Below are 13,048 nucleotides of genomic sequence, written 5' to 3'. Positions count from 1 at the left end.
TTCTTCTTAATTTTTATCGGGAACAAGGGTGTCGAGGATCGCCGAGGGGTCGAGGGTCGGGAACTAGGGTAGAGGGTCGAGGGTTGTTAAGGGGTCAGGGGTCGAGGGTTTCAGGGTCGAGGGTTCGAGGGTTCTATAGGGTCGAGGGATCGAGCAGGGTCGAGGGTTCTAGGGTCGTCTAGGGGTCGAGGGTTCTAGGGTCGTCGAGGGTTTGAGGGGTCAAGGATCGCCGAGGGGTCGAGAGAGGTTTCCTAGTGTCAAAGTATTGAAGAAATCGATGGCTTCATCATTAGCCGGAAGTAACCAGGGCATGATGGTACGAAGTCCTCCAAAGTTATTTTGGAATGGAGTCCCGGATAGGATAATTTGCCTTTTTGTACGAATTTCAGCAAAGGCCTTCCAAATAACGATATTTGGAAGGTTCTTGCTGAACTTTGTATCAAAAAGCGAATTATCCTATCTGGGACTCCGTTCCAAAATAACTTTGGAGAGCTTCGTACCATCATGCACCTGTTACTTTCGCCTAATGATGAAGACATGGTTTTGTTGAATCCTTTGACACTAGGCAACCTCCCGACCCCTCGGTGATCCTCGACCCCTTGACCCTCGAACGCTCGGAGATCCACGACCCTCTACCCTACCGCGGGTGTCGATGCCCACGTCACTTGTGGGACATAGATGTTTGTTCATATATAATGTAGATGTCTATGTATGTATGGAATGATATCAATGGATGTATGTTATCGGGGTCAAGGGTCGTCGAACATGAGAGGAAGAAGAGGATAAAAAAAGAAGAGGAAGAAGAAAAAAAGAGGAGAAGAAAGAATAGAGGAGTAGAACTCCTCTATTCTTTCTTCTCCTCTTTTTTTTCTTCTTCTTCCTCATTTTTTTATCGGGAACGAGAGTCGTCGAGGGTTGCCGAGCGGTAGAGGAAACCCTAATTAAATAGCAAGTATCGTCGGTGTGAGATACATGTGGCCGTCGGTGTCGGACACTACATCCACGTCCCACAAGTGACGCGGGCGTCGATGCCCACGTCACTTGTGGGACATAGATGTAGTGTCGTCGTTGTTGTTGTCGATATACCCCCTCCCGATAGCTTCAACACGTGGGGGGAGGGGTTGATATTACCCCCTCCTTGAAGCGTTCTTGAGGCCACCCCTAACCCTTGAAGCGTTGTCGAGGCCACCCGAAACCCTAGAGAAGCAGCGTAGAGGCCACTAATTAATATGATTCCTTATTGTGATTAGCTAGCTAGTTCTACGTTTGCCACTAATATATCCATATCTGTCATGTTTGAATAATAATTGCCATGTTGTAAATATTTGTAGAAACTATGGACACCCCGCCCCGAGACAAAGCACAAGAAGCGTTGTTGAGGGAAATAATCGCAGAAGGAAGTGATGTCGTCTGCTCGTTGATGTTTCTCAACGACACCGATGGTCTGGAAGGAGAGGGTGAAGAAGCAGCTGGCTATGATTATGATGTCTCTGATGACCCAATGCTGGTGCAAGAAGGAGAGGGTGAAGAAGTAGACCGTGAGGACGGCTCCGGTGATCACCGAACTGAGTCCGGCCAGGTATATATATTAGTTAAGCCTATGCTGACTAGCTAATTGATGCATTCATTGTTTTGGTATGTACACATATTAATCAACTCTCGTCTTTGTTTCTTTTTTCTAGCCCTCCGGATCGAGCACAACTTCGGTAAAGAGACGAGGCCCGAAGAAAAAGTTGAGCTCGGATGAAAGGTTTGAGATCATAGAAATCGCGCGCGACGGCCAACCGATTGAACCCATCCGGACAATGAAGGCATTTGTTGCTCAGTGCGGGGTTCTGGTTAGGGACAAGATCCCGATCAGCATCCAGCAATGGTATAAGCCTAGGAACAAAGACCCTGAGGTGTCTTATGTCAACGATCTGCAGAAAAATGATCTTTGGATTAAGCTGAAGTCAAATTTCACCCTACCACCAGAGGATGATCCGGAGAAGCCAGTTATAGAGCCATTAATCAAGTCTTTTGCTCTTAAGAAGATTGCAGACCTATTCAGGAATTGGAAGAAATACCTGAATAAGTTTGTCGATAAAAAAGAGACACCAGAATTCAAGGGCAAATATGAGAAGATCTGAGATGACTGGCCCGCATTTGTGGCCCACAAGACATCGGAAAAGAGTAAAAAGATGTCGGCGACAAACAAGCAAAATGCTGCGAAGAAGAAGCTTCACCATCGCACGGGGTCAGGTGGCTACCTCATAGCCCGGCCTAAGTGGGCCAAGGCTGAGAATGATCTGCTTAATAAAGGGATCGAACCAGAGACAATGAACTGGCCAGACCGTTGCCGGACTTGGTTCTTCGGGGCTGGCGGAACCTTGGACCCTGTATCAGGGAAGTGCATTTGGACGGACGATCAATTGGACATACCAGTCAAGAGGCTTCAGCAATATATCGAAGCAGCACAGCAAGGGACGTTCGTTTCAGACAGGGAGAAGGACGAGCTCACAATGGCCCTCGGGAATCCTGAGCACCCTGGACGGACACGAGGCACGCCAGGCTCCGTTTCGTGGAAGGCTAGATTTCCGGACGTAGGGGGTTACAAAACCCAGGAGAGGAGGAAGAAACTGGAGCAGAGCCAACTGCAGGCGCTGCACGAAAGGGTAATGGGGCTAGAGAAACGTGAAGCAGAACGGAGCAAACGACCTACCGAAGCTTCCCCCGAAGCTACCCCGCCATCTCAGCGGAGGAGCAGTGTGGCTTCCACCGAGCTGCTTCAGCCGGAGCATGCCTTGACGGCTCCTGCCAGCTATCCCGTGGATGCTATCACGGAGTCTCAAAATTGCCACCTTATGGCGGAATGGAGCAATTTGAAGGTCAAGGCGGCTGTTGGCTCTGTTTATCCTACTAAACCCGACTCAACTTTTCACTGCCGACCGATTCCAGAAGGATATGCTAAGGTGATGGTGGATGAAATAACGGAGGGATTTGAGGACCTCCGGCTTGACCACCGTACCGGTGAAGGGGAGTATCGGCTGGGTTCTGCTCTGAAGACTCCATGCCTATGGCGGAAGGATCTCATCAACCTTCCGAACTGGATGCCTCCGCCTCCTCCTCCTCCTCCGGCGAGTTAGGGCACTCCGCCTCCTCCACCGCCTCCTCCTCCGACGAGTGAGGATCAGGGCACTCGGCCGGCTCCTTCTCCGGCGCGTGGCGGCACTCCGCCTCCTTCTCCGCCTGCGCCGGCGCGCCCGAGCAGCCAGCCTCCTGCTTCTCCGCCTCGTCAGCAAGGGCGGAAGAGACTCGCTGCCGCTCCCGCTACTCCGGCGCGTCGTAGTCCTTCTCCTCCGCCTCGTAAGCAAGGAAAGAAGACATCCGCTCCGTCTGCTCTGCCGGCGTCTAGCAGTACAGCCAAAGGCGGGAGGAGATACAGATTCGGTCCTTCTCTGAAGACTCCAGATAAGTTACCGTACGAGAGGACCGAGGAGGAAAACGCGAAGATCGTGCAGACCGAAGTGGATGACTGGTTTGAAGGGTTGAAAGCAAAGAGACATCCACCTCCGGAGGAGAAGGTAGAGCCGGTGAAAGCGAAGCACACTCCGGCTGCCCTGACAAAACCACCCAAGTCTCCGTCGAAAGGAAACTATGAGCGCATTATTGGAAAGACATTTGCCGAAGCGGAGAGGTCGGGAAGTACTAAAAGTGATCAAAGGATGAAAGAACGACGAGCTAGGAAACAAATTGCCCAGCTCAGCGAACAAGCGAAGCAATCGTGCCCCCCGCTCAAGGTGCCTGCTTGCGACATCGTCGATCCGAGGATGGTGCCTGGTTATGGCAATCCTGAAGATTACCTGCCTGACGATGTACATTATGATTTCTTGGAGGTCAGAAACAAAGATACGAGTACGGGAAGCCTCTCGTCAAAGATGAAAGATCTCTATCAACGATGATGCGAAGATTGCATGATTGGTACATGAAAACCTGCAGAGAGTCTGAGGGGAGTAGTACTTTGTATGTGAGAGTTAAAAAGGAGCATGACCTCGTTGGAATTGAACTGTTGCCTATTCCATTTGAGGAGTTCTATCAGTTTTTCAATCAATTGGCCCTCGATAAAGCAATGGTCACCTGCTACTGTCTGTAAGTAGTACTACTTCTGTCATTAAGTCTCTCTATATAACTCAGCTCTTTCATTGCATGTATTTATAATTATTCTCACTATATTATGCAGATTGAAGATCGCCGAATTGAAGAAAAGACAAGTGGGTGATATTGGGTTCATTAACATATATCTCATAGATGCAACTGAGGTTGAATTTCATGCCGAAAATACTGAGGCCAACTTGCTACAATCGTTGGTAATAAATGAACACAAAGATATAATACTCTTTCCTTACAACTTCAAGTGAGTGTTACTGTCTTGTGGCATATTCGGTTTTCCTTATTAGTCCAGGTTATAGTAATGTAATATTGATGAGTTATGCATGCGTGCGCAGCTACCACTATATTCTCCTAGAGATTAAGCTTGAGCAGGGAGTAGTAACTGTCTTAGACTCCAAACGAAAAGATCCCAAGGAATATGCGGACATGACTGAAATGCTCGAGAAGTAAGTTAAATCGATCATTATCCACCATATCAGCAACTTTGTTCATTTCTGATATCAAGTAATTGTTTTCTTTGTACGGCAGGTTTTAGAGAAAATTCACTAAAAGAGTTCCGGGACTGCCGAAGAAGCTGCAATTTAGACACCCGAAAGTAAGTACTATAGTAGCATATTCCACGCATCTCCTAGTGATTCAAGCGCTAGTTTCATCAATACTATTTAGCATGCTTGCTAATTATAAGTTTGATTGGCCTCTATTTTTTGTAAAGTGGTTGTGGCAGGAACAAGGGAATGATTTCTGTGGATACTACATTTGCGAGTCCATCCGCCACACGACCTGTGAGCGGGGCTATTCTCACAAACAATATGAAGTGCGTAAATAACAATATTCACAATTTTATTTTATTACCATCATTTGTGTTGAGTTTCATTCATTCATATATATATATATATGTATTGACCCCCTTCTTAAAATTAGATGTTTTGGATGCGGGATGAACTCCTAGCACCAGATCGCCTGCGAGCAATTCAAGAGGAATTGGCGGCATTCTTTCTTGACCACGTGATCGCTGAAGACGGAGAATACTATGTGGACCACGCGTCCGTATGTTAGGAGATTATATTTGTAAAAGATAATTATTGTATATATGTAGCCGGTAGTGTCGGATAGATGTATGAGAACTTGTTATTCGACCAATCTCTCGGAGAAGGAGAGGTGGTCGATATCACTTCTCTATGTATGCATATATGTTCATGATGATCTTCTGTTTCCTTTGTTTGCTTACTAGCTAGCTAGCGTGTCTAGCTAGTCCTCTCTATACGTATGTATAGTACGTAGCGTCGACCAAATACGACAAAAGAAAGGACACTTCTCTCTATTAATTAGCTAGCTAACAAAATATATGAAACACCTAAATTAACCCCCCAAAACCCCCAACCCCCCTCTTAAAAAAAACAAAAACCCCAGCCACAGAAATGCTGACGCGTGGATGCCTATTGGTCCCGGTTGGTGCCACCAACCGAGACCAAAGGCCCTTCTGCCTGGGCTCAGCGCACAGGCCACGTGGAGGCCCATCTGTCCCGGTTCTGGATTGAACCGGAACTAAAGGGCCAGGGCATTAGTACCGACCCTTTAGTCCCGGTTCATGAACCGGGACTAAAGACCCTCACCAACCGGAGCCATATTCCAGGCTTTATTTGCCTGGCTACTCTTCTTATATGCCAGGCTAAAGTAAATAGTAAATACCATAGACGAGCAGAGCTAGCTTTAATTAAAGACGAAGTTTCTTCAGAGATAATGGTCCCGCCTGCTCTCTGTGCGGTGTGCGCATCCGGTGATTTCTAGGGATCATCGTCTTTGGAGGAATTGCTCTTTTTAAGTAGGGACGGCTGACTAGCATCCTTTAACGTTCATTCACCTCAGTTACTCCAGGTAATTCTTTGCAGAAGATGATATCTCTCTCAGGCTAGGCTAGGCTAGGAGGTCTTTGAATATGCCTTTTTCTTTGGTGAAGTTTGAACTGTGGTAGCTACCTCCGCTGGTGCTAAACGGAGGGCGCGTCCCCTGGTACTGCTACTGCCACTGGACGCCCGGTTGTGCCAACAATTGCATCGTCGACCTCGCAGCACTGTACGCCTTGCATCCATTGCTGATGTATCAATGGGGCCAGGGGCTGCTGCACCATTGGGATCGCCTCCAGGGTATAACATGGAATTCCCCTTGTCTCATGAGATATATGTATCGCAGTACTGCAGACCGGCGGTACCCTGGCGGGGAACTGATGTTTTCGCTTTAATTGTTTCCATGATAGAATACTGTGATAGAACCAGCATTTTTGGCAGCAAAATTTCAGCCTAAACCGCCGCCATCTCCTGCCTGCAAATCGCGCCGAGCTTTCCCAGCTGAGATTGTGGCCATTTTGCCAACGATTTAAAATCATGGATAGAACCTTTAGAAGCCTCGGTTTCATTACTCTCTTTCCAAGTCGATATGTTTTTGTTTCAACAGCCTAAGAGAGAGATAGAGATAGAGTTCATGAATTGGGTAGCAGTGTTTCTGCTTCTCTCTTTTGCTGTGAATTAATGTGTTTCATTCCTTGATAGAGGAATTTAAAGAACATGTATTTGTTAAAAGTAGAGACAATGTTAATTCTCTAAGCCATCACATTTTTGTAGCTGGATTATACTCTTTTTTTGAAAATGAGCTGCTCATGTTTCTTAACTTAAGGGAAGAAACTGAAGTACAGTTGCTTCCAATTTTTTACACAGTGAGTTTTTGGTTATTTTTCGCTCATTCTATTTGCAAGCTGTCTCAACTAATTGCTCATTGGTAAGTGGAAATGTTGGTAGACTGATAAATATTGACTGCGAACACTCAGGACATGGTTCAGAACATAAGATCAACAGACATAGGCTTGACTTGAGTGAGGTTGCCCTGACGTGGCAAAGTAATTAGGGGGCCTCAACATGGAAGCAGAAATACATGTGGGTTCGAACCACTGAACTGGCTCGTTTTTCGTTACCTAGTCCGGTTTGAATTTTACGACAATGGTACCTGGTCCGGTTTGATGTTTTTTTTTAGAAAAATCTGCAGTGCAAGTTACAGCTGTGTGGTAAAACTATGTGGTCCAAATGCAATTTTTGGCATGAAGATGGTGTACAAGTACATGCAAATAGAAATTTGTTAGTAATTAAATTTATGTTTCAGAGGTATCCTCAGTGGCCAAAACATCATTTTCTGCAACTCAAGGCTGACGAGATATAGCCTGATACATAACTTGGTCAACTGACGGGATGACAGGCAACAAAGTAACATTCTATTTTTATCTTTACCTTTAAATCCCTGTGTATCTTTAAGCCCAACAAGCAAAGAATATGATTATAGATGTGGTGTGCAAGGAATTCACAGCTTTTTTTTAGAGATAAAACACACAAAAAAAGCATGCAAAGCAGACGCAAGGAATGCCAGCTAATGTGTATGCAAGCATAGCTGTACATGCCAGCTCCGTTTCCTTTACTTGCTAACTAGCGAAGATATATCCATATTCCTTGTACGCAAGGCACATGTCTCCTTGCAACGTCCAGTTTCCTTGTCTGCCTCGTCGATCTATTTTGCTTCTGTGGTCTATCTAGGCTTCTGCCAGCGCTGCAATTAATCAAGGTACCAGCCCGAATCATTTTGTATACATATCTACAGATTAGTCAATTCCTTCTCTAAATCTGTACGAGTCACTAATTCTTTAACGAGAAATGATGTTAACTTGTTCAAATGTGTAGGAAAGGAATGAATTTGCTGCCGCACATCGTTTGACATGAAGCTGCTGGCGTTGTTGCTAAGTGCGAACTAGATCCTAGCCAAAATAGTAGATTGGTTTGATTCATCATGCCTCCAGAGGTAATGTAACACTCACCTTTATCTTCAGTGATTAATGCTGCAGAGTTGTGTCCTACTTTCTTAATTTCTTTAGTTAGTGAGCTGTGAGCTCCAATCGGATCTTCAGTAGTGCTATGCCCAACAATTAAAGGCCATCATGGCGAGAACTTTTTCTCCTATTTATTTACACTTGCTTCTGCTAGCATTTGAAGTTTGAAAAATCTATAGCATATTCAGTGTGGTCTTTGGCACTTAATTTTTTACAACTTGATCAGTGATTATGCAGTTATCACTCACTTGCATGATTTTATATGCATCACTTGATCCTTGCTTTTATTTGTGTTAATAAGTTATGTCTTAATTGATTTATGGTTTTTTTAGTTATGACGCACATTGTAGTTTGAAATGAAAGACTTGCAGAAATAAAGCTAAAAATGGCGAGCCTCATTTGGTGTTATTCTTGTTGAACACTGCAGAAGATTAAGATCCATGCAAAAAACATCGATGCCGCAGCAGGAGAAATATTTGATGTTTTGGAGGATACAAGCAAAGGAAACGTTATCTACTTCAAGGGCTGGAAAGGATTGGGAGCATCCGCAGTTCTCAATCTGGTAGCCCAACGCCTGAAATCATCAACAAGATCGAGCATGTTTGATAAGGTTATCCATGTGGACTGCTCCGTGTGGAAAAACATGAGGTCTCTGCAAAAGGCAGTAGCGGAGGAGCTAGAGCTACCGCAGTCCGTGATGGCCATCTTCGCTCAGTATGACGAGGACGACGACTTCAATGGGAAAGATGAAGGCTCCAGAGAGGTGATTGTAGATATCAGGATGGAAATATTCAGAAAACTCTATAACAGTAGATTTCTGGTGGTTTTCCACAACGGAAGCAGCAGATACATTGATTTGTATGAGTGTGGTGTCCCAGTAATATCACTTTTGGGTAACAAGGTCTTGTGGACCTGGCACGGGAGGTTTCGGATGAGTCTCAGATTAGAAGATGGGGAAAAGGTAAAGATGAAGAGTCAGACAGATGTTCGCTTATCTGGTTCTTTTCTTGAATGGAATGTTGAGAAAATGAGATATATACTCCATGAGGAGGCTTTGGATGTTGCCAAGTGCACTGGGATTGTTCAGCCCGATGATATGAGCCACAAGATAGTCATCAAGTGCCTCATCAGATACAGGGCACTGATTGCTATAGATTTGAATGCCCATGCACCAAACTATTGGATCTGTGATGGTATTATACAGGGCCAAGATAATGCATCAGCATGGGACATTGGCAATTCTCTTCAGAGAAACATGAGCTTGGATTCACCTGTTATAGGATCTGATGAGGCTGCAGCTTTTTTGCTACATGTATTGAATGATTCACATGTTAACCGCTGGAATTTCACCACCCACAAAGAACTGCGAAATGATAACACTCATGTGCTGCCTCCACAGGTCACATCGTTCTTCCTTTCTGCAGATGAACCACCAACAAATACAACATCAATATTGCCAGTTGCCATGTTCCAACATTCACAAAGCAGCAAGCTACATGTGTTGTATTTGTCTCATTGCACCTTCAGTTTTGCATCTCCTCCCTTCGTCCATTGTGTCCAACTAAGATTGCTCCATCTGGACCATTGCACAAATATCACAGAGGATGATGAGCATCCAAGCCACAACGAAAACATGTCATGTTTCCAGAAGCTGTGGGTGCTGGATCTGAGGTATACACACTGGTACTGGCTGGTGGCTGCTATCGGAGAAGATGAAGAGATTGATGGTTGAACTCAGGGAGCTGCATGTGGAGGGAGTCAAGCATGGGAGCATAAGTGACTTGTGTGGCGGTAGACCAAGCCTTGTAATACTTCGAGTAACAGCAGCAGATCCGGTCCCTACAAAGAACGAAGACACAAATAATCAAGCACAATTCCCCAATATGTCCAGTACAAACAGCCTTACGACATCTAGCTTCATCAACGACGTCCTGCCTCTGTCGCTCGAGTCATTTAGCTTCATCAACAAAGCTGCAACATCTGCCAAGATATCTAGCATCTCCTTTCGGGGTTGTTCTCGGTTGAAGAGTATACATCTCATAGGAAAATTGTGGAGCCTGGAGGAGCTGGACCTCTCGGGAACCGCAGTGAAAACCCTTGACCTCAGTAAAATGGAAGCTCCATACCTCAAGCGTCTCATCCTCCTAGGCTGTGAGAAGCTCTGTGCAATATTATGGCCGCCAGAAGAAGACATAATGAAAGCGTCTCCGTATTGGCTACACCTACACATCAGCACCATCCGATCTCCGCTACTTTGCCACGATAATTCAAAAGAAAAGACCACTGAGACTAGTTCTGCTACAAGATCATCATTTATTCTTCCTGTTGCTGCTGCACAACGAGACATCTTTTCCAGTAAGTGCATCTGGTACTTCGCTGTAAGGGATGCAAGGCTCCTTAGGTCTCTTGAGCCCTTCGGAAAAAGATTTTACTTGGGAAACATACATATGGAAATGAATTCATCTCCTGCAAGTAGAGTTGCTGTTGACGACAGTGAAGTTGCTAAAGGAATCGGGAGCCTACGGCAGCCTTATCGTCATTTATATGCAAGGGATGTTGATTTTCAAGGCCACCTGCAGGCTGGTGCTGGTAATGAAGGCGTGATTAGCTGGATATGGCTTTGCCCACCTCGGTGTACTCCAAGTGCTGAAGACTGGTACGTTCAAGTACAAGATGAACAGGAGATGAAGGGGAGATTACTACAGCAAGAACAGAGCAGCATTGAAGGAACTACTACTAGTGCTACTTTACCCCCTAGTTTCGTGTATGATAGGGCTTACATGCTTCATGTGCATGATAGCTTATCCATCACTTGCATTCCATTTCCACAAGGTTCCCTCTGGTTCTACCTCCGATGGGGCCGTGTCGAGAGGTGCCCCAACCTATGCTCTGTCTTTGCTACTCCCCAAGTAAGAGATGGCCAATCCACCTTTGTGTACTTGTCTACGTTCTGGGCGTCCCAGCTCCCGAAGGCGTGCTACATATGGAATTGGAGTGCAGTAGGTCAACCTGGTAGACAATCCTTTGAAGACCTAAACTTCTTGCACCTGGACAATTGCCCCAGACTCATACATGTGCTTCCCTTGTCTAAGCATATGGACACCCTGCCTAGCCTGGAGACGCTCGAGATCGTGTGCTGCGGTGCTCTGAAGGAAGTCTTCCCTTTGGACCCCAAGCGCCAAGAGAAGCACAAAATTATAAGATTTCCCAAGCTAAGGAGGATCCACCTGTACGAGCTGTCCACTCTACACAGCAACTGTGGGAGCAGGATGTCCGCACCAAATTTGGAGACTGTCAAGATCAGGGGCTGCTGGGCCCTTAGCCGCCTGCCAGCCGTCAGCGGCAGCACTAGCCATCGGCCCAGGATGAACTGTGAGAAAGACTGGTGGGACAACCTGAAGTGGGACGGTCTGGAGGCGAACCACGACCCTTCGCTCTATGAAACACGCCACTCGCGATACTACAAGAAAGCCCACCTGCCAAGAGGCACCGTGCTCAGGTAAGATATGTTTGGTCCATGTCTCATTTCATTAGTAACTTACTTAGTGTGCTAGCCAACTTACTTTTACCATTCTATCTGTACTAGTCTAGTTCGGATACTATGTATGTTTAAGGAATCAATCTTATCATCAACAATTTGTTATGCTTCATTGTAGGTAAACAATTCCTTCCATGTTTTGAGCGCTACTGGCACGTCGATCCTATGGTGCTATGGCGCTTAATTAGCTGAAGCTTTCTCTGGAGTGTACATGTTTGTGTGGATTGCTGTCTTACTTGATGCTGCTTGATTGGTCCGTGTGAAATATGCATCTGCATTGCCATGGTGTGGTCGTGCATCTTCAGTTCAGTTTGATTTTATTTGCTTTGGTTTGGCTTGATTTTCTTTGGTTTGGTTTGACTTGATTCGGTTTGTTTGGCTATCATTGCTCAACGAAGCCATGAATGCGTCAAAGCAAGTATGCATCATCTGGTTCTATAGATGATGTACGGTACAAGCTTTGAGTCAAGAGACAAATAAATAAGAGAGGGCATTCAGCTTGGCTGGCATGAGCACCCTACCTGCTCCTGCTCTTGCTCCTCATTTGTGTGTTGTGGTGTGTGATTTGTCAGCTATGGACTGATTAATGTAATGCTAAACAATTCCTTGGACTTGTATGCAAATGGTGATCTGTGTGTGTGTGATATAATAAACTGCGGCTTTATGTTTTGTTCTGCGTTGATCATATAAGCTTGTAAATTTTGGACCGGTTTTCTCTTGACTGGTTGTTGCTGGAAACCGTTCCTTTTTTACTAGCTAGAATTAGACTCATAGATAATATGTAGGCCACAAGCGGTTAACTGATTAATGGAGAGTCCTATTGGCTGTAGCAGATTTGGCTTACACTAGGAAGACTGAAGATGTTAACCATACATGTCAAGGAAGCAGAAGCAGAATCCCTTTCATTTATCCATGTCACTGAAATGAAAGGAAAAAATCGCTCGGTTAGCTACCATGCAACACCTTACCAGCAACCAGCAACTACTGTTTTCGATGCGTTTCGATGCATTCAGTGACCAAAGACAATTTCCGCAACAAATTCAGATAAGTGGCGCCGGTCATGATGGTAGGAACTCCCCTTATATGGTGGTGGCTTCTTTGCATCTAAAATCTAGCGCAACAACTTTGACCATGCCAAAGCACCTACCTGCCTTCACATCGTGGATCTAGAAGACCAAATGCGCAGCCAAACTCACGGCTTCTCCCTCCCGCCTGGCTCCTCTTCTCTCTTTTTTTTTTGATAAATGGCGCTTTATTATTACTTAAAAGGTTTAAGCATTACACCCGGCCTCTGCTTAACTGAGATGCACACAGCCAAAACATCATAGATCGATCAGGTAGCTTTGATTTAAGACGAAGTTTCTTCAGAGATATGATCATCTTTGTTAGGAATTGCTCTTTTATTAAGCAGGGTCCACTGCTCTGCTTCTTCTTACGCAATATCATAAGCAGGGTCCATCTTTGGGTGAAGCTTACTTGCTTTTTTCTGAAGAGAC

At 45.4% G+C, this 13,048-nt stretch overlaps 1 pseudogene; it reads left to right on the top strand.

Annotated features, from left to right (window-relative positions):
* The first annotated feature begins 7,139 nt into the window (after nt 1–7,139).
* Nucleotides 7,140–11,517, top strand: LOC119357463 (annotated as a pseudogene).
* Nucleotides 11,518–13,048: the final 1,531 nt, after the last annotated feature.

This window comes from Triticum dicoccoides, chromosome 2A, assembly GCF_002162155.2.
Source record: "Triticum dicoccoides isolate Atlit2015 ecotype Zavitan chromosome 2A, WEW_v2.0, whole genome shotgun sequence".
NCBI lineage: Eukaryota > Viridiplantae > Streptophyta > Magnoliopsida > Poales > Poaceae > Triticum > Triticum dicoccoides.
This window is presented reverse-complemented; position numbering and strand designations above follow the sequence as displayed.